Source organism: Balaenoptera musculus, chromosome 15 (genome assembly GCF_009873245.2).
Source record: "Balaenoptera musculus isolate JJ_BM4_2016_0621 chromosome 15, mBalMus1.pri.v3, whole genome shotgun sequence".
NCBI lineage: Eukaryota > Metazoa > Chordata > Mammalia > Artiodactyla > Balaenopteridae > Balaenoptera > Balaenoptera musculus.
The window spans coordinates 58,127,441-58,146,331 of NC_045799.1; the positions used below are offsets into that span (position 1 = coordinate 58,127,441).

General features: G+C 50.8%; 1 protein-coding gene across 2 annotated transcripts in view; it reads right to left on the bottom strand.

Moving 5' to 3' along the window:
• The window catches only part of EMP2 (epithelial membrane protein 2), a 39,054-nt gene extending 35,594 nt beyond the window's left edge, over positions 1 to 3,460 (bottom strand). For both annotated transcript variants that reach the window (XM_036825684.1, XM_036825685.1), the window contains exon 1: positions 3,332 to 3,460. The gene's annotated coding sequence lies outside the window, so the exon portion shown is untranslated. The remainder of the gene's footprint in view (positions 1 to 3,331) is intronic.
• Positions 3,461 to 18,891: the final 15,431 nt, after the last annotated feature.

Here is an 18,891-nt window from a genome sequence, read left to right on the forward strand (position 1 = left end):
ACCCCTACCCCCATCCTTCCCTGGACAAGATGAAGCCAACATCCAAGGGTCGGGCCCCAGTTCTGTCTAAGGTGCCAGCTGCCCTCGCTCCCTGTTCCAGCTGCTGCTGCCAATCGCCTACGCCCAGTAAGACGTCCCCGGAGCCCATCCTCCTGCACTGGAGTCCTGTCGCCGACCTTTAACTGCCTCTTCTGGAAGGACTCTGCTCCACAGTCCCAACGCCTGGGACCTCACCGCACCTTTGGGGGATGACTGCCACCACCCCGTGGCTGGAGAGCCCACCCCCATCCCGCCTTAGCCCCCGAAGCCCATGTCAGAGGCCTCACTTGTCCACAGAGCTGGGCAGCGGCCGCATGTTGCGACACACACACACACACACACACACACAGCTATCTGCACCTCCCCAGGACAGTGGCTGCACTCCTGCCTTCCAGACAAATCCCGCCAAGCAGCCAGCAATCTACCGCCACCCCATCTGGCCTGGGAAGGCATTCATGTATTTCTGTCTCGACAGACTTCCCTTCCTGGTCACGTCTGGCAGAGTTTACCATGACAAAGAGGCGGCCTCAGCTGTGCCCCCGTCAACCAGGAAGGCCGCAGAGGGCAGGAGAGTCAGCACGGGCCTGGGATGAGAAATCAGCCTGTTGAGCCTCCCCGTGAATCACCTGTTGCTGGAAAATGGAGAGTCTGTGCGCACACGCTCGTGGTTTCAGTTCCTGCCCTGCAGATATCATGCGCAGGGCAGAGAAAGGAAATCTAGGTGAAACACTCACTTCCATTCCAGTAACAAAGGGCCTTAGACATTACCTGTGTGTGCAGGGGAGTGGCGGGGAGGGCTGGATGGTTGTGCCCTGTATTTACAATCAGCGGCCACAGACCCCTCAGCCCCTCAAGAGCTGTGCCCTAAACTGGGGCCGGGAAGCCAGAAGAGGGCTCGGCCCCTCCCCTCTGGGTGGGGCAGTGCCGTGTCAGCCCCACCCAGCTGGCCCTGCCCTCACCACCCCCCACCGTGCGACACCTCTGCGGCTTCCAACACGAACACCTGTCCCCAGATTTCAGGTGAATCTCAGTTTCCCCACTGGAGGGACAGAGGCGGCTACAGGCTATGCGGCCCACGCCCGGCCTCCCCTCCCCCATTCCCGGCGGGGCTGGAGGCAGCTGATCCTAAAACCCTCAGTGGGAAAACAGATTTCCCACGCCCCTCCCTCTGCTGTGGCCTTGGTATCTGCCAAGGCCCCCGTGGGTGTCTGGGCCCTGATTTCCCCAGGAGGGTCTCCCCCTGACTCTCCAAAACCCACCAGGGCATCTCCGGGTGGAAAAAAGGGGAGGGCTTGCGGGGAAGCGGACGGAGGTTCAGAGCCTGGCTCTTGGCACTTAACTCGCTCAGGGACCTTGAGAAACTGACCTAAGGTCTCTGACCTGGCTCTCCCCACCTGCAGCCCAGGAGTGGGGATGGGCCGGCGCAGGGGGAGGCTTCCAGGAGCCCTGGAGGGCACGGGGCAGCGCGCTCCATCAGAGGCTGACGGAGAGTCAGCACGGGCCTGGGAAGAGAAATTGGCCAGTTGAGCCTCCCCGTGAATCACCTGTTGCTGGAAAATGGAGAGTCCGTGCACACACGCTTGTGGTTTCAGCTCCTGCCCTGCAGATATCATGCGCAGGGCAGAGAAAGGAAATCTAGGTGAAACACTCACTTCCATTCCAGAAACAAAGGGCCTTAGACATTACCTGTGTGTGCAGGGGAGTGGCGGGGAGGGCTGCGTGGTTGTGCCCTGTATTTACAATCAGCGGCCACAGACCCCTGTGGCAGCTCCAGCAGCTGCGGCAGCTCTGTCAGAGGCTCCATCAGCTTCTCTTCCCTTCCTTGTCCCTTCCAGGCTCCTGGGGAAACCCGGCTCGTGTCCCTTCCTCATCCGCCGTCCACTTCCTTACTGAGGCCAAATTCTGGGGAGAGGTGGCCAGCAACCGTGAGCGGATTCTGGAATTTCTAACTGAATCACACTGAAGCACAGAGGAGGCTGCAGACTCTCTGTTTAATTGTGGTAAAATATACATCACAGGATACTGATCATTTTAACCACTTTTAAGTGTAGAATCCAGTGGCATTAAATACACTTACAGTGTCGTGGAACCATCACCACTCCCTATACCCAAAATGTTTCCATCCCCCCCAGCCCTGTACCCATTAGCAATAACTCCCCATCCCTCTCTACCAGCCCCGGGTACCTCTGCTCCACTTTCTGTCCCTCTGAATTTGCCTATTCTAAGTGCTTCCTGTCAGTGAAATCATACAGTATCGGGGCTACCGGCTTCTTAAGACCCTCTCCAAGCCCGTTACCTTACACCTCACTCTGCCTGGCACTTTTTAGACTGGCCTCTGCATTTCAGACACAACTCAGTTAAAAGATCGCCCCACCTCACCCCACATACACATCTTTGCAGCTCGGGAGGGGCCACTGCCCCTTTTCCCAAACCTGAAACGGGGCTGTCATTCTTGTTCCAAAGCAAGAGGTGGGTCCTGTGGTCTGGAGGGAGGGCTTTGCTCTCTGTGGTCTCCCTCAGGCACAGGTGCCCCCAACTAACCCCCATTTACGAGCTTCCCATGTCAGTCCCAAATTAGGGCCTCCCCTGGGTATATTTAGGACGCTGGATTTGGGGAGAGTGTATAGCCCTCCTGTATACGAGCTCTAGGCTCCCCCTTCTCCGGACCCATGGGTGGGGCCCTCGTAGCCCCCCAAGCCCAACCGGAGTGGAGCGGGGACAGGCGTCATGCAAGCAGTGCCTCCAGCTCCTCCACTCGTCCAACCTAAGGCAGTTGCTCCCTGCCGCTGGGGGGCGCAACGGAGCCGCGGCCGGGGCCGAGAGGGGCCCCAATGACCCAGCCAGGGCGCAGCGGGTCCCGCGCGCTCCTTGAGGCGGGGGACCGTGCGCCGAGGCGCCGGGGGCCTCCACACGACGAGAGGGGGGCTACCCGGGACTCCGAGAACCCTGGGAGTGGAGCTAGCGGGGGCGAGGGGAGTCGCCCTGACTCCTCCCCAAACTTTTCCCGCCCGCCTCGACGCAAAAGGCGAAGGAAGCAGTCCGGGGGTGGGGAGGTGGAATTCGGGGTCCCGAGCGAGGTCGGCGCAGGCGGGAAGTCCGCGCCCTCGCAATCTGGCAGAGGAACAGTGGATTTTCGGCAGGGAGGGGCCTCGGCCCCTCCCTGTCTCCCACCAATTGCAGGGACCTCTCTGGGTCCGGTACGTGCAGGGGCTGGCGACCCCGCTGCCCCGTCGCCCGCAGCCCGGAGCCCCCCGCTACCTGCGCGCGCCTCCCGGGCGAGACCCCGACTCACCGGACGCTGGCGGCTGGACAGACAGTCGGGCTGGGGCGCGAGGCGAGGCCGCCGGACTGTTTTGAAGCTCTGGCCTGGGACTGCGCGCCCTCCCTCCTCCCTCTCCGTGGCGCCGAGCCGCCTCCCCACGTCCCCCCTCCTTCCCCGACCCCGCCTCCCGGGTCGTGATGTCAGGAGCCCGGAGAGCAGAGTGGGAGGGGCCGCGGGAAGCGGGTGGGGGACACTGGGGAGAAAGGCCGGAGCCTGGGGAGCGCCCCCAGCCCCAGCCCGCCTCCCTGCGCTACTTTGGCCAAGTTTAGGGCAGAGCGGGTAGCGCAGTTCGGGGGGAAAGAGGGAGAAATCCGAGCTTCCTCGCAGCTGGAAGGCTCTCCGCGCTGCGCTCGCCCTTACGGGTTTCCAGCTCCCCCTCCTCTCCTGCCCTTCTTCTCCCCCGTTTTTCTCTTCCCTTCCGGTAAGGGTTAAGGACGAGTGTTCTGGAATCCGACTGCCTACTTTAGAACCCCTTCCCTGGCACTTTTCTTAACTTAGTGATCTCCTTACTTTTGCCTGCCTCAGTATCCCCTTCTGGAAGTGGAAGTCACAATAGGACCTCTTTCCTTGGGTTGTTGTAAGACCTGAAAGTGTCATACCTGCGCAGTGCCTGGTACATAGTAAGTGCTCAGTTAATCTTAGCTACGGTTATTTTTATTTTCCGACATAGAGTCCCTGGCCTTGGTGGCAGGGCAACCAGGGACGCAGTCTTAGGACTCCTCCAGAGTCTGCCTCGCACAAACCACCACCCATATCTTTTGACCCCGCAGTCCTGGAATTTACTGTCCCTGGCAATGACATCAAAAGACAAGGAACTGTCTTTCTCTCCAGCCTCAGTTTCCCCATCTGGGAACTGAGAGGGCTGATCTGCCCTGGAGGTTCTTATGGGATGGGGAAAAAGGCCAGAGGGGCCTGAGCCCCATCTGTGGGGCTGTGGAGTAGGGAGGGAGGATTTACTGTATCGAAACACTGAAGCAATTCCAAAACAGGACCACAGCATGTTACGGTATATTTTAAGCTTTTAACTGAACACATTAATGTTATTTGCACACACCCCAAAATGTAAGGCAATGGACTTGTGCCACTAACAAAAGAATTAGAAACCCTTTTAAGAAATGCTAACTTATTGTGCAGTAGCTGGTCTGGCTGGGACGCCATGCTTAAACTTTCTGATGCGTCTCTTTTCAATCCTGTTGGGGAAGTCTGCAAGGGGAGAGCCTCCTTGGGTCTAAATTAGAAATCCTTAGGCGATTTGAGGCCCCTTCCAAAGGGCCACCCCACACCCCATCTTGAGGTTCCCCAGCTGGCCTAGTGTCTGACCTGCCACATCTCTTTTAATTTTGAAATTCTATGGCTAATGAAAACTTTCATCTCCCAAGCAAGAGATTCTTTGTAGGGCTGGAGAGGGGGTAGGAAGGTGTTCATTTGAACTGAGGTCCCACATAAAAGGGGAGGAGAGTGGGGTCTGGCTGCTGCCGAGGAGGGCCATGCAGGGCCCACCCACCAGCAGGGACAGTGACGCCTGCCTGTCCCATGGCCACCTGGAGGACAGAGAAAACCGAAAAGGCTCTCCCAGAACGGACAGTCCAGGTAGAGGCTGGAGCAGGTAGATTTCTGCCGTTTGCTGAGCCCTCACTCTGTGCCAGTTAGTTTGCAACTACTGTCATCAATATAACACAACAGTCCATGAAGGAACTAAGTTTCAGAGAAGCTACCTAAGTAACTCGCCCAAAGGCCCTATTCAAGGGATGGAGTGTGGATTTGAAGTCAGACTGACTGTAGCAAACCCTGCTCTCCTCCTCCCACTATATCCCTATTTACAAAATGCTCGCCAGGGTCAAGCCATAATTTCTACCATACCCACTAGCCACCTGAACTAGTATTCACTTAATATTTTTCTTTAAATCAACTCTATTTATTTAACTATATTTATTTTTAAAAAGGAAGCCCTATATCATCACGGTAAACAGGAAACCAATTCCAACCACCAAAAATAGAAGACAAACTTACAAATATAAACACTACCCAGAGAAAACAGTGTGAGTACATTCTAACCAGATACTGTTGCTTGAAAGAGTCCATGAACCTGAGGTTTAGGATCTATTAGAAAGGGAGAGCAGCCAGTGTAAGATGGGTGTTAGACTCATGCTAGCACAGAAGGAGACTTTCTCCTTCTTCTAATCAGAACTATTGCAAGATCATTGGAAAAGGGAATTACTTTCTCACTCCATGATTCAAGGCTGGGCAATGCCTCCTCCTCCAAAAATCACCTCCCATTTGCCTTCTGGTGGGGCATGCCCCACACGAGGAAGAACCTGGCCAGACACCAAGATGCCTCTCTAGGACCCAGAGAAAGGAATGATTGATTGCATCTCTCATTTGTTTCCAAACCTTCTCCGGAGCCCCACCTACCTGTGCAATTCACCTGCTACTTGCACCTCTTAGTTTTTGCTCTTCAAATATACACCTGTCTCTCCAGGAAGATTGGAGGCAGAAACCTGCCTTATACCCACTGTATCCCCACTCCCGGTGTTTCAGTAATAAGTTTGAATCCTCAACATGGTGTGGGGGAAAAGTAAGAGTGTGTTCAACTGAGTTCTGGGTCCCAATTCTTCACCCCACTATATAGTAGTATATATCCACACCGCAACTATAATCTCCTGGCTAGGAGAGCATACTTACCCCCTTGGTAAGCCATGTGACTGGTTTTGGCCAATGAGATATTAGCAGACTTGACCCATGCAAAGGCTGGGAATGTGCTTGAGCGGTAGGGCTTGCCCTCTCGTGCTTTTGCCACTTGTATAAGCAGAATAAACCTCCACTAGTCCATTGGCCCCAGAAAAATGAGACATGGGAGCAGAGCTTCCCTACATGACCCACGGAACTTCCATATGGGGCTCAGACTGCTCCAGCCAAGCTGCAGACACATGAGTAAGAAATGATGTCTATTCTTGCACGTCACTGAGGCATCACGGTTGTCTGTTTCACACCTGTAGCTGGTCGATAAAAGGATCATCTCATATGGGGAGAGAGAACTGTAAGGAAGGCATCTGAAGGCATGGGAGGCCATGGAGAAGGCTGGGGCGTTCGTTCAGGGTTGAAAAGAGAAGTTGGTTGAGAACTCAGTGATCTCTTGTGTGTCCTTTCTGGCTTGAACGTTTTAAGGTTCTGCCAGTTTCTTATAACCTATTCCTGTTGACTCTTTTCTGTTCTCAGAAGGAATGACTTGGGATGTCCATGCCTGGGGGCAAATCTGATCCCCAACCTCAAGGCAGCCCAGTAGAACTTGGAGTTGTAGCAGAAGAGCTGATGGAGAAGAATATGTGGGCTCTGGTCAAAAAGGATGGAGATCTAAAAGAAAATGTGACCTAAATTCATAGAGCGATGATGGGAGTGGATCAAATATGAATGTGATTCAACCAGCGAAGACTGCTTTTGGTTGGTGGGTCAGTTTCACAGATGACAAGGGTTTTACTAACTTCCATTTAATAACCATTTCCTTTGAAAACAAACTGGTAGATAAGATGGCCCCGTGGGATCTGCCACCTGGTGTTCACAGCCTTGTGTACGCTCCTCCTCCCTTGAGAGTGGGTGGGACGTAATGACTTTTCATGACTAGAATAAAATGAAAAAATGATGGGATGTCACTTCCATGGTTAGGCTATAAAAACTATGACTTCTGTGTCACCAGCACATTCTGTGGCCCTCTAGGCTTGCGTGCTTTCATGAAGTACACTACCATGTTAGAGAGACCCACATGGCAAAGGACCAAGGGAATTGCTGGCCAACAGCTGGCCAGGTACAGAGATCTTCAGTCCAACAGCCCCCAAGGACCAGAATGCTGCCAACAACCATGTGATCTTGGAAGCAGATCCTTCCCCAGTTGATCCTTCCCCAGCTGTGGCCGACACCTTGATGGCCACACCCTCTGAAGCAGAGGGCCCAGTTAAGCCATGCCCAGCTTCCTGACTCACAAAATCTGTGTTAAATGTGTGTTGCTTTAAGCTGCTAAATTTGAGGGGGGTGGGGTTGGGTTCTATTGTAGACTTTGTATCAGTCAGGATAGGCTAGGTTATGGCATGATAACAAATGATCCCACGATCTTTGTGGCTTGCAACACAAGTATTGATATATCTTGCTCACGATATATGTCCATTATGGGTTGATTTTGACCATGTGTCCATATCATCTTTACTTCAGGAGGCAGGCTAGTGGAGCAGCCTCTATATGGACCATTGCTGGTCTCAGGGAATTAGGAAGATAAGATGATGAACCACTCACTGGCTATTAAAAGCTTCTGCATGCTCACATTTCATTGGCAAAGCAAGTCATGAAGCCAAGCAGCAAAAAAATCTCCCACTAGCCATGTTATCTTGGCAAGTCACTTCACCTCTCAGGGGCCAACACTATCTTTGCATTTTGCTTACCGTGCTAAGTGCTTCTGGGTGTAGGAATATAGCAAGCACATCTAAAGGCCTGGCAAGCAACATCTTCTCTTGGCTACTCTTCCAGATATGGAGCAGGATCCTCCAAACCAAAGGCCCTGCCATCAGCACTTCTAGACGGGGCTTAGCTGGTTTCCCATCTTGCCATCGAGAGACATCTGGGAAAGCCCTTAGCGCCTGCTGTATGGAGAGTCAAGAAATCTGAATTCCCAGAGTGGGAGCTGAGAAGTATGCTCTCTTGAGACCATTTCCTCCCTGTCGCCCACCTCCACAGATGGGGTCGGAGGGCAGGATGGAGACAATGGTTTCCAGCAGAGAAACGAGCCCTCGTGTCCTCCCACTTAATGCTTGGAGCCCTAGGTCTCACCGCTTCTCTCTGTCACAAAATTTCCTGCCAGTGCAAGAAGAATTCACAGCACAAATATTGTCCATTTGACTTATGACTGATCACCAAAGACAACAGCCACAGAATTTCCAAACCTCTGGAGATTCCAGCCATGCCCATGCTGTTTGGGGCTTTCACTTCTTTTTTTCCTCCCCCCTACCTCCCCCCCGCCCAGGTAATGAACACAAGTGTACTGTGAGCAGAGCCTGAGGGGTGAGTCTGGGTTTTTCCCATTATAGAAATGTTTGGCATCGAGACCCAACACATCTGGCTGCTTGACTGCAGTTCTCAGTTTGCATCAGGAGTTTTGGCACCATAGGGACAGAGCTTCAGAGCACTCCCAGATTTGAATCTCCCTGATACAGTCAGAAAGAGTAACAGGAAGCGGGGAAGTTTGCTCCTACCACCAATGTCATTACCACCCAAACGTCTGGCGCCCAGGATGGCCCATGGGATGTTCTTGGCAAATCACAGAAGAAAGTCCCCAGGTGTCTCCCAGCACGCAAGGTGGATAGAGGCCAGTTCTCTTGGCCCATCTTCTGAAAAGATGGAGTCCAGTTTGGCACCGAGGAGGAGAAGGAGAAGAAAAAATTCCTGTTGTTAATAGTGCCCCAGGGTGCGCTCTTGTTTTCCTGGGATCTTAAGTACAATCATAAATATTATTCCTCCAGTCTATGAGAGCATCCTTTGTACTTTTCTAAATATTTTAAATTTTTCAAAGAAAGATCCTTTCCTTCCTTCCTTTCTGCGAAACAATTGCTCAGGGAAACAATAATTTTCCAATCATTCACTTAAAGTATACTTACTGGGACTCTTCTGGGTGCCAGGCACTGGGAAAACAGCAGTGAACAAACTCGTGAAAAAAACCTTTGCTCTCTGGAACTTACCAGCCACCACTGGTCAGTTCTACTCATTATCCTGCTTGATACTGATACAGGTTTTGTTTTGCTTTGCTTTCTAAGATTCCTGGATATGTTTGTGTATGTGGGTTGTCTCTTAGGCGATAAAACCAGGGAAACAACCCCCTAAGCTGAGTAAACTCTCAGCCCAGCCAGGCAGCCCCAGCCTCAGGACTCAGGCCAGACTCACAAACCCTTAGAATCTTTGCGTATAGGGAAATACGGATGTCTTCTATTTCCAATGGAAGACACACACACACACACACGACACAGACACACTACACTCATGGTCTCGCAGTTTAAAATTCAAAGAGTGACGGGGCAGGAGGAGACCCAGAAATTCCTGTCTGTTCTGTGCTTCTGGGCAAGAAGGTATTTAAACCATTCTGGGCATTTCTTGATCTTAAAGTCCTTATAATACCTGAACAGTCTGGAACTCCCTCCTTATATGGGATTAGAGTCCTTTTGGACACAGCCCATTTCTGTTTGCTCCCCTGCACGACAGCCCCTGAGAGGTGGTAGCCCTGGCTAAGGCAGCCTCAGCCTCCAGCGACCAGCACAGAGGAGGTGCTCAGAGGCAGGCCTTTTCTCCCGTCATGTTATTTACAATCTGTAATTATATTTGTTAATTTTTTACGTGTGTGCTTTCTCACCCATTGTCTTCACTCCCCAGTAGAACACAAGGTCCCCAAGAGCAGAGGCTGCCTCTGTCTCGCCGGGACTTTTTCATCCACGTCTGAGCCATAGCAGGTGATCAGTCAGGGTTTCTGTCAGTCTTTAGGGTGCCTTTATCAAAATTAGAAAAAAATACCCCTTCCGAACTCGTTATTCAGAAAAAAAAGCATCCTTTTAGTGCATACAGCTTGGTATAAAGATGGCACCTTCCTGCAAAGGAAAAAAAATGCCCCTTCCTCCAAGCAGACACAACCCCAAGCCAGGCGTATGGCTGGATGTCACCCCTTACCTCTGAGCAAGGAACTCTTGTGCCCAAACTATGTGACAAGAGACAGGAGCACAGGAATCAATAAATATTTGATGAATGAATTAACAAATGAACTTCAAGTCTTTGAGGATATGTGGTGTTTTTAAGACATGTCTGCAAATTCTTTGATACTCAGCCCACTGAGAGCTTGCGCTCATCAACTGGTGTCCAGTCGACCAGCAGGAAATGGTGGAAGTGATGCTATGTCACTTTCAAGGGTAGGTCATCAATAGCCAAGCAGGATCAGCCTCATTCTCTGGAGCCAGGTGCTGGGAATGCAAAGGTGAGCAGCGTCCTCGTGGGGTTTACAGCCTGGTGGGGTGGGTTATCATGCGGATGGCCATATAATTTATCATCCAAAGTAAGACATTCTTAAGAGTGAAAGGGGTGCTATTAATAGTTGCAGTGGGAAAATAATCATAAATAGGAACTGTCCCAGGGAAACTGGGGTGCACAAGCACCCTAACAATAGTGAATTAATGAATTAAGTAATCATTCAGCCAAATGTGACAAGTGTGCCATGAAGGACAAGGAAGCCGGTGCTCTTTGAGCCTGCAGTTACGGGATTTGACCCAGGCAGAGACATCAGGGAGGGCTTCCCTGAGGAGGTGGTGCTGAAGGATAGCTAAGAGTTGGCTTGGCAAAAGGGGAGGGAGGAAGCAGCATGTTCAAAGGCCCTGTGGGTGGGAACGTGGTGGGTAGGAAGGTCTGAAAGAAGCCAGTGTGGCTGGGAAGGGAAGCGTGAGGACGAAGTTGGGGAAGGCAGTTGGGCTAAGTTAGGTTGGGGACTTCATTCCAAGAGTGATGGAGCACAGTTGAAGTTTTAAGGCCGTAGTGACATGGTCTGATAGACTGTCATGTGGGAAGTTTGGGAAGGGTGAGCGTGAGCTCAGGCAGAGAAATTAGGAGGTGAGAAATAATAGTAACTTGGAATTCAAGATTCTACTCACACTTTAGAATGATGCTGGGTCTGGGAGAAGAATAACCCAAAGGAGACTCAGAAGTCCCTTCAGGGAGAGGTGTAAAGGAAATAACCTTATACAGAGGTCTGAGGGCTCTGGGGCTCACTTGTAATGGACACCTTTCTTGACCCATTGTGAAGGGCTTGATTTGGTCCATTGGTGTGTCCGAGGGGGCCAATGTTTCCTAAAGAGCTGGGGATGTTTCCTAAAGATACAGGGACCAGTTGGCTCAATTCATGTATTAAGGAAGGGTCATTGGGCAGCTTCTGTGTGAGCTGTGCTTTGATGGTGGATTCATTGACAAGAAGAGCATCAAAGGGGCAGTGTGGTTCCCTAGGACACCCAGTAACATTTGAAGCCTCAAGTATTTACTTTACTATCTGACTCCCAAAGGGATTTAAGGCAGCTGACCATCGAAGACATGCACACAATAGAGCTGACACAAAAGGAAATAAAAACTACACAGACTGACAAGGAAGCAAATATATGAGCCCAGAGATTTTGAAAGGTGACAGCACATATGAATCACCTGGGAGAACCCATGAGCCATGCAAATTCCTGGGCTGCCCCTTCTAGAAGTGCTGGAACAGTAGGTCTGGGGTGGAACCCAAGAATCTGCATGTTTTTTCAAGTATTTAATTTATTTTTATTTTTTTAATTTTTTAATTAATTTTTATTGGAGTATAGTTGCTTTACAATGTTGTGTTAGTTTCTGCTGTGCAGCAAAGTGAATCAATTATACAGATACATATATCCTCTCTTTTTTAGATTTCCTTCCCATTTAGACCACCACAGAACATTGAATGGAGTTCCCTGTGCTGTACAGTAGGTTATCATTAGTTACCTGTTTTATACACAGCAGTGTATATATGTCAATCCCAATCTCCCAACACATCCTACCCCCCCTTCCCCCCTTGGTAACCATAAGTTTGTTCTCTACATGTGTGACTCTATTTCTGCTTTGCAAATAAGTTCACCTGTACCATTTTTCTAGGAATCTGCATATTTAACAAGCTCTTTCCCCAGCCCCCAACTGCCAAGTGTTTCTGATGCCGGTGGTGTGCGGACCACGTTTTGAGAAACACTGCATTAGTCCTTTAACCAAACGTGATTATAGTCATTGAACACCTAATTTAACATTGGATTTCCTGACACCCTAGGCACGTGTGAGTTGACATCCTTTTGAGAAAGGTTTTCTTGGCTGCTGGAGGGCCATCTTATCTTCCCACAGAGGTGGGCCCCAGGAGAGCATCATGTGAACCACCGTGTCCTGCAGTTGCATCTGTCTGCTGCTAGAGAGCACTTTGTGAGAGTGCTTGGGTGGGTGGGGGACAGATATTGTCACCGAGACAATGTGGAGCACCCACCACTGGAATACCCAGGCCAGGTGTGTTATACTGCTGGGATATACATGGTGAACTTGGCTTTGAGAATGGAGACAAGCTGGTGAGGAAAGGTTTAAGTTTTCCAGCCCTGGAACAGCCTAGCTCCTTGCTGGGAGTGATCCTGGGCAGGCAGAGTGGGACCATCCTTGTCTAGCTCCCCCAGGTCTAGACAAACTGGGTCATGTAGGCTGCAACACCTCTGCAAGCCCAGTGTGCTATGCTCAGCTAAGCTTCTGCAGCACCATTAGTTCTGTGTTTCTTGCAATTTCTCCTACTTCTTTATCAATCCTTTCTTGGGTTTCAGTAGCCCCTTCCAGCTTCTCAAATGTTTGAGACCTCTCCTTGGGTACTGAGCAATGAGGAAGGGGACAGTGGATGGTGGGCTGGTTGGCTGATTAGGACAGACTTTCCCTAGGTCATTGCTACTTAGGGCTGGTCCACAGTCCAGCATTCTCAGCATCCTTACATCTTCTGTGAAAAATGCAGACTCTTAGCTCCCCCCTACCCAGACTTATTGAATCAGAATCTGCATTTTAACAAAATCCCCAGGTGAATCACATGCATGTTAAAGTTCAGAAGCACTGGTCTCCTTGTTTCTTCAACAACTATTTATCGAGGGCCTCCCAAGCGCCAGGATCTATACAGTGCTGGGAGATGAATGAAATACAGATGAATGAAAATGACATGGTCCCCAACCCAGTGGAGGGTACAATTTGGTGGAGGAGGTATGAGATAAATAAGTAAAGAAAAAAACAAACAAACATGTAATTACAAGTTGTGGCAATGGCTATTAAGGAAGTGAAAAAATATCAGTGATCACAGTATAAAAATGTTGTAAGACAGTCTGAAAACAGACTGGGGGAGGGAGTTGTAGCAGACAGAATAGTCACAGGGCTCAACAGAGGAAGGCCTCTCTGAAGAGGTATCTTTTGAGCTTGGAAGGTAAATGATCCTTGAGGAAGGAGCTGGAAGATTTTAGAATGCCCAAGTCTTGTCCAGAATCACATGGTGAATTGGAGGCTAGAATGTCAGAGCTCAGGTTGTAAGATTCCTGGAGAAGGAGAAGGCATCAACCATTCATCAGTTGGTTCACTCCCTCCCCACGCAGCTATAGGGGCCTCCTCAACTCACCCCAATTCCGCATCGCACTGCAGAGCCTAAGCCAAGGCTCCCGGGCTTACTCTTTGCTCCAGGATCATGAAAGTCTACCAGACACTGGTCCGATGGCTTAGAAACAGTTATCCCAGGACCTCCTTCATGGCAGATCCCAGATTTGGAGGCCAGAAAAGTGGCAAATGAGCCTTTGGCTAAAGATTAAGTAGGGAGATATTTTGGTTTTTCCCGAAATGGGCTCTAAACATTCCTGCTGTCGGGAAAACTAACCACCTCTCCAACCGCTGGCTTCCTATGCATGGCGGGGACCACAGCGTCTGTTGAAGTCTTCCCCTGAGCCCAGCTCCTGAGTCACCCTCCCTCCCTGCCAGCAACGTCAGCATCACCTGGCAGCTTGCTAGAAATGCAGCATCTTAGGCCCAGCCCAGACCTACTGAATCAGAATCTGCATTTTAACAGGATCCCCAGAAGGTGCACATGAACATTAAACTGAGAAGCCTTGCCCTACACCATGAGGTCACAGAGGGGTCTGTCCGCATGTTGGGCTCCCAGAAGACGACTTAACGGTGGTCAAGTCCATGCAGAGCAGTAGAGCTAATTGCTGGCCTGGAGAATCTGAAGATGCTCAGCTATCCTGCAAAGGCCTGGGAGAGCTGACCGTGGGCAACTAGGGCCTATGGGTTGTCAGGGACCCAGGCTGGTCCTAACTGGTCCAGTTTATACTTCCCAAAGTGAGGGACATACACCCTGGCAGTCCTGGAGATGGTTTCAGGGGATACATGGGCATGTAATTAGTAACACTAAATCATGGATTAAGAATGCTCTTCTCTTTCCAAGTCCCATTCAGTCTCTCTGATGATCACAAGGAGAAAGGCTCATGTGGGTGCTAGGATGCCTTCAGCACCTCTGGATGGAGCTTGGTGATTGACAGGCATTCCAGGCTGCCTGGATCCACATCCAGCCTCTGCACCTCTGTGTTAGTCTGCTCAGGCTGCCGTAACAAAGGAAACAGATGGGCAGCTTACACAACAGAAGTGAAGGGTTGACTGTCTCACAATTCTAGAAGCTGGAAGTCCAGGATCAAGGTGTCGGCAGTGTTAGTCTCTTGTGAGGCTTTTCTCCTTGGCTTTTAGGTGGACATCTTCTCCCTGTGTCCTCATACCATCTTCCCTCTGTATGTGTGTCCTAATCTTCTCTTCTTCTAAGAAACCCGAAAGACCTCATTTTTATTTTAATTACCCCTCTTAAGACCCCATCTCCAAATAGTCACATTCTGAGGTACTGGGGTTTAAGACTTCAACCTAACGTATATGAATTTGGGGGGAATACAATTTAGCTAGTTGTGGAATTTTCACAAATTTCTCAACCTCTCTGTACCTCAGTTTGCCTATAAAAGAGGATGATGGTACCCACGCTATAGAGAGAGTTGAACAAATTAGTGCACGTGAAATGCTTAGAACAATAGTTGGCACCAAGTAGGTCCCACAAGGAAAGATTCAACAATTACCTGTTGCATGAATGTGTCAGGGAAGAGGAAATTTTGCTCTATCCTTCTACATTCTTTTTGCTGGTCTAAGAATTAAACTGACATGAGACAGATTAACAGGAAAAAAATCAAACAAATGTTTAATAACATGTATACATGGGAGAGACCCAGAAAAACCATGTTACTCCCCAAAATGGCCAAAGCCCTCACTTGAAATACTGTTTTCAGCTAAAGACAAAAGAAGATGTTTAAGGTGGGGAGAGTCAGTGCTGGGAGGTGACCAGGAAAAGCACAGCAGACAAGAGTACGGTTGTTATGCAAATCCAAGTCATTGCTTTCTCCACTGATAAGAGTTTCTAGAGATTTGGTCATCCTCCTCTTCGAGATGCAGAGAGGGAGACACCCTTACAAACGAAAATTCCCCTTACAAATATAAACGTTTCTTGCAAAAAGGTAACACTTACTTTTCAGAGTTTCCCCCATGTTTGCGTTTTCACAGAAAATAACCAGCTTAAAATAATTAATATGCCAAAGAGACATATTTTATGGGGGCAAATTCTGCTACCCTACAGATGACAGTGTAATAGCCCTTGGCCCAGCACCTCCCTGGCTTCTGGAAGGATGCCAAGGAATCTTGAGGCTTCTTGAGTTGAGAGCCCCAAACCGAGAGTCAGTGCTGACGTGGTGCTGGAGAGACTGGGAGACGAGCTGTCTCCCTAGAGTTTACTGGCTGGCACCCTCACCGGCCCACACCCTACCCTCGCCCAACCAGTCAGACCACACGGCCCACATGCCAGCCGATGCGTTAGGACGGGCACAGGGCAGGACCCAGCCTGTCCGCCTCCTGCCCTCCCATCCTCCCGCCTCCCAGGTGCCTCAAGTCCAGGTGTTCAAAGGTTCCTTGGGCCACATGGGGATTCCCTGCCCTCGGGTGACTCTGCTTGTAATTGTGGGAAGTGACCTCAAAGCCCAAGGATTGAGGTGGAGAAATTCTGCTCCCACAGGGAAGGGAGAACAAGTTGAGTGAGTTCTGATGTGGCCACCTCTTCTACTGTGCCCCAGTTTTCCCCTTTGAAAATAGGACAAAGAATTCCCTCACTGTCTCTCTCTCCTTGAAGTATTATTCCCTGTGAGGATTCCCTGGGGTTAGACTTAATCCATTGTCCCATTCATTCATTTAAATGTTATTTATTGAGCACCAACCAAGTGCCTGGGGCTCTGCCGGGGCGGGGGGGGGGGGGGGGGGGGGGGGAGGCAGTGGGAGGTGAGACACTCAGAGAAGGGCTCTCGTGGGGCTTATGTCAAGTGAGGGGAGGCAGAGAGAAATAAGCCAACAGGTAAATCAGCAAAATAACCTGAGCTATGATGATGTGCGTCATGAAGAAAACACAACAGGAGGATGTGGTAGACACTGGCCAGCTGTGTGGGTCAGGGTTCAGCCAGGTGTTCTTGGAAGGCCTCTCTGAGGACACTTCTGATGGAGGCTGAAATGATGAAAAGAAGCCAATCGTGCAGAGGAAGGTCTGGAGCTGAATGTTCCAAGCAGAGGGAACAGCAAGTGCAAATGTCCTGGGGTGAGAAGGAGTTTGCCTTGTCTGGGGAACAGAAAAGTGATCGTGTCGCAGGAATGTGGCAAGTGTTGCGGAAGTGGTAGGAAATGAGGTCAGACGGACAGGCAGGGGTTTCCGAGGAATATGAGTGTGGCAGGGGCTCCCCAGCCACGGAGGATGTGCACGCTTTGGGCAGAGTCTGGAATGGGCATCGCCTTCCTCCTTCCCTCCTGCTTCCCTGAGCTGGGACTCCCCAGGTTGGAGATGGGATTTGATTGGCTTCAGTTGCGTCACATGCCCACCCCATGGCCAGGAGAAGCCCGTGCACCTTGTTGGACAGCCCCCTCCCCCGGGCCAGGGCGTGGTTCCCAAAAGAGAATGGGTGCTGCTAGCAGAGGAAGGGGGCCTGAACACTGCGCAGGCAAAAACTGCAGGTGTGCGCTGCACTCCACCTCCCAGGTTCTGACCTAGATCCTCATGCTTGTCCCTGCCTCCTGCGCCCCACTCACTGTCATCTCCCCCGCCTGTCCCATCCTCTTTGCACTTTGGAAATGGGGAAACTACGTCTGGGGTGGCAGGAAGCAGTGGGGCTTCTGATTTACCCCACTATAGGATTCTTCTGCTTCTTTTAGGGAATCCCTCATTCCCCTGCCCCCTGCCCTCTGCAGCCGGATTACACCCACGTGGGGGTGGCCACATGTAGCGAAATGGATTTTCTCTGTCTTGTGCAACCCATCTAAGCAATTTGCATCACACCTCATGTTACCCCATAGATGGTAAGGCATAGAGAGCTGGTTATGTGCCTGGGTTTGACCAGCTGTGTGACCTTGGGCACGTCACTTAACATCTCTGTGCCTTCATTTTCTCATCTGTAAAATGTGAATAACACTTCTACTACCTACCTCATAGAGTTGTTGAAAGATTAAGTGAGTTCATATACTTAAAGCATGTAGAACAATCCTTGGCGTGTATTCCGTTTGGGATGGTGATGTATTCATTTCTAAACCACTATGTGCTTTGAAACTCTTTGTCAATTTCTTTCGTTCATTCATTCAGCCAACACTTACTGAGCATTTGCCAGGCCCAGGAACTCACAGCAAACAGACCAGACAAGGTCCCTGTCCTTGAGGAACATACTTTCTGGGGGCAGAGATAGACCATGAAGAAAAAAACCAACTCAATAAAGAAGACACTTTTAATAGTGATATATGTTGGGGAGAAATAAAACAGAGTGACAGAGACAGTGATGGGAGGGCTGTTTTAGGCAGGGTGATCGGGGAAGGTCTCTGTGAAGGGTAACAGGTAGAAGAGAAGACCGACCAGCCACGGGAATAAAGAGTAAGTGCAAAGGCCCCGGGGAGGAAAACGCTGAGTGTGTCTGAGTAAAGGAGCGGCTGTTGAGACCGGAATGAGCGGGGAGGGGGTGGGGGGGGGGTGGGATCAGAGAGGCAGGGACCACACTGATCAGCTCTCACAGGACACGGTAGGAGTTTGAATTTGCTCTTCGGGTCGACAGGAAACCCATGAAAAGTTTCAGCAGGAGAGTGATTGATCCCACCCATGTTTTCCAAAGATCTTCTAGCCCCTGCGAGGAAGGTAAATTGCAGGGGCCAGGTTGGAAGGGGAGAGACCAGTTGTGAGGCTTTTGTTGAGGGACCCATCCTCAGGTCCCTGCAGAGCATTTAGACAGGTACCTGGGCAGCCGCCGTCGAAGAGCACGGCTCACCGGCCAGCAGGCTTGTCCTTATTTACAAGGCTGCGTTATTCCAAGACTGAAAGAGAACTCCCTACATCCCGGGTGCCCTGAGCAGACAGCTAGACCTACAGCAGCCCTGCCTGGAACTCTGGTCCTGAATCAGCCCAGGGCCAGTCAGCCCTGCAAGGGCCGCATCCTCTGGTCCTTCCCACCTCCGGGGAGTGCCCAGGGCAGAAATCCGGCCCTGCCCACCCTGGACATGCCCTGATGACCTCTGCGAAGGGGAAGCCGTTTGTTTAGAAGGAAATGGTGCAGAATGAGGCAGTGGCCACCCTGAAAATAGGGTTGGGGCCTGCTTCCAGGGCTGAGCTGAGAGCACAAGGGCTGAGATTCCAGTGGCAGAGGAATCGGGAGGCCTTCCCGGGGCGGGGGAGGTCTGATTTGGTCAGGCACCTGCTCCACCTTGCCCCATGGAGCCCCCAGGAGTTTTCATTATTACCATTTTTGGAGCAACTGTGCTCAGCAACCAGGGACATGATGGCCTTTTAACCCTCAATCCTGTGAAGGGGGCTCAGGAGGAAATCACGATCCCAAGGAGGGGTCTTCGGGGCTGACCCAGAATGCAGG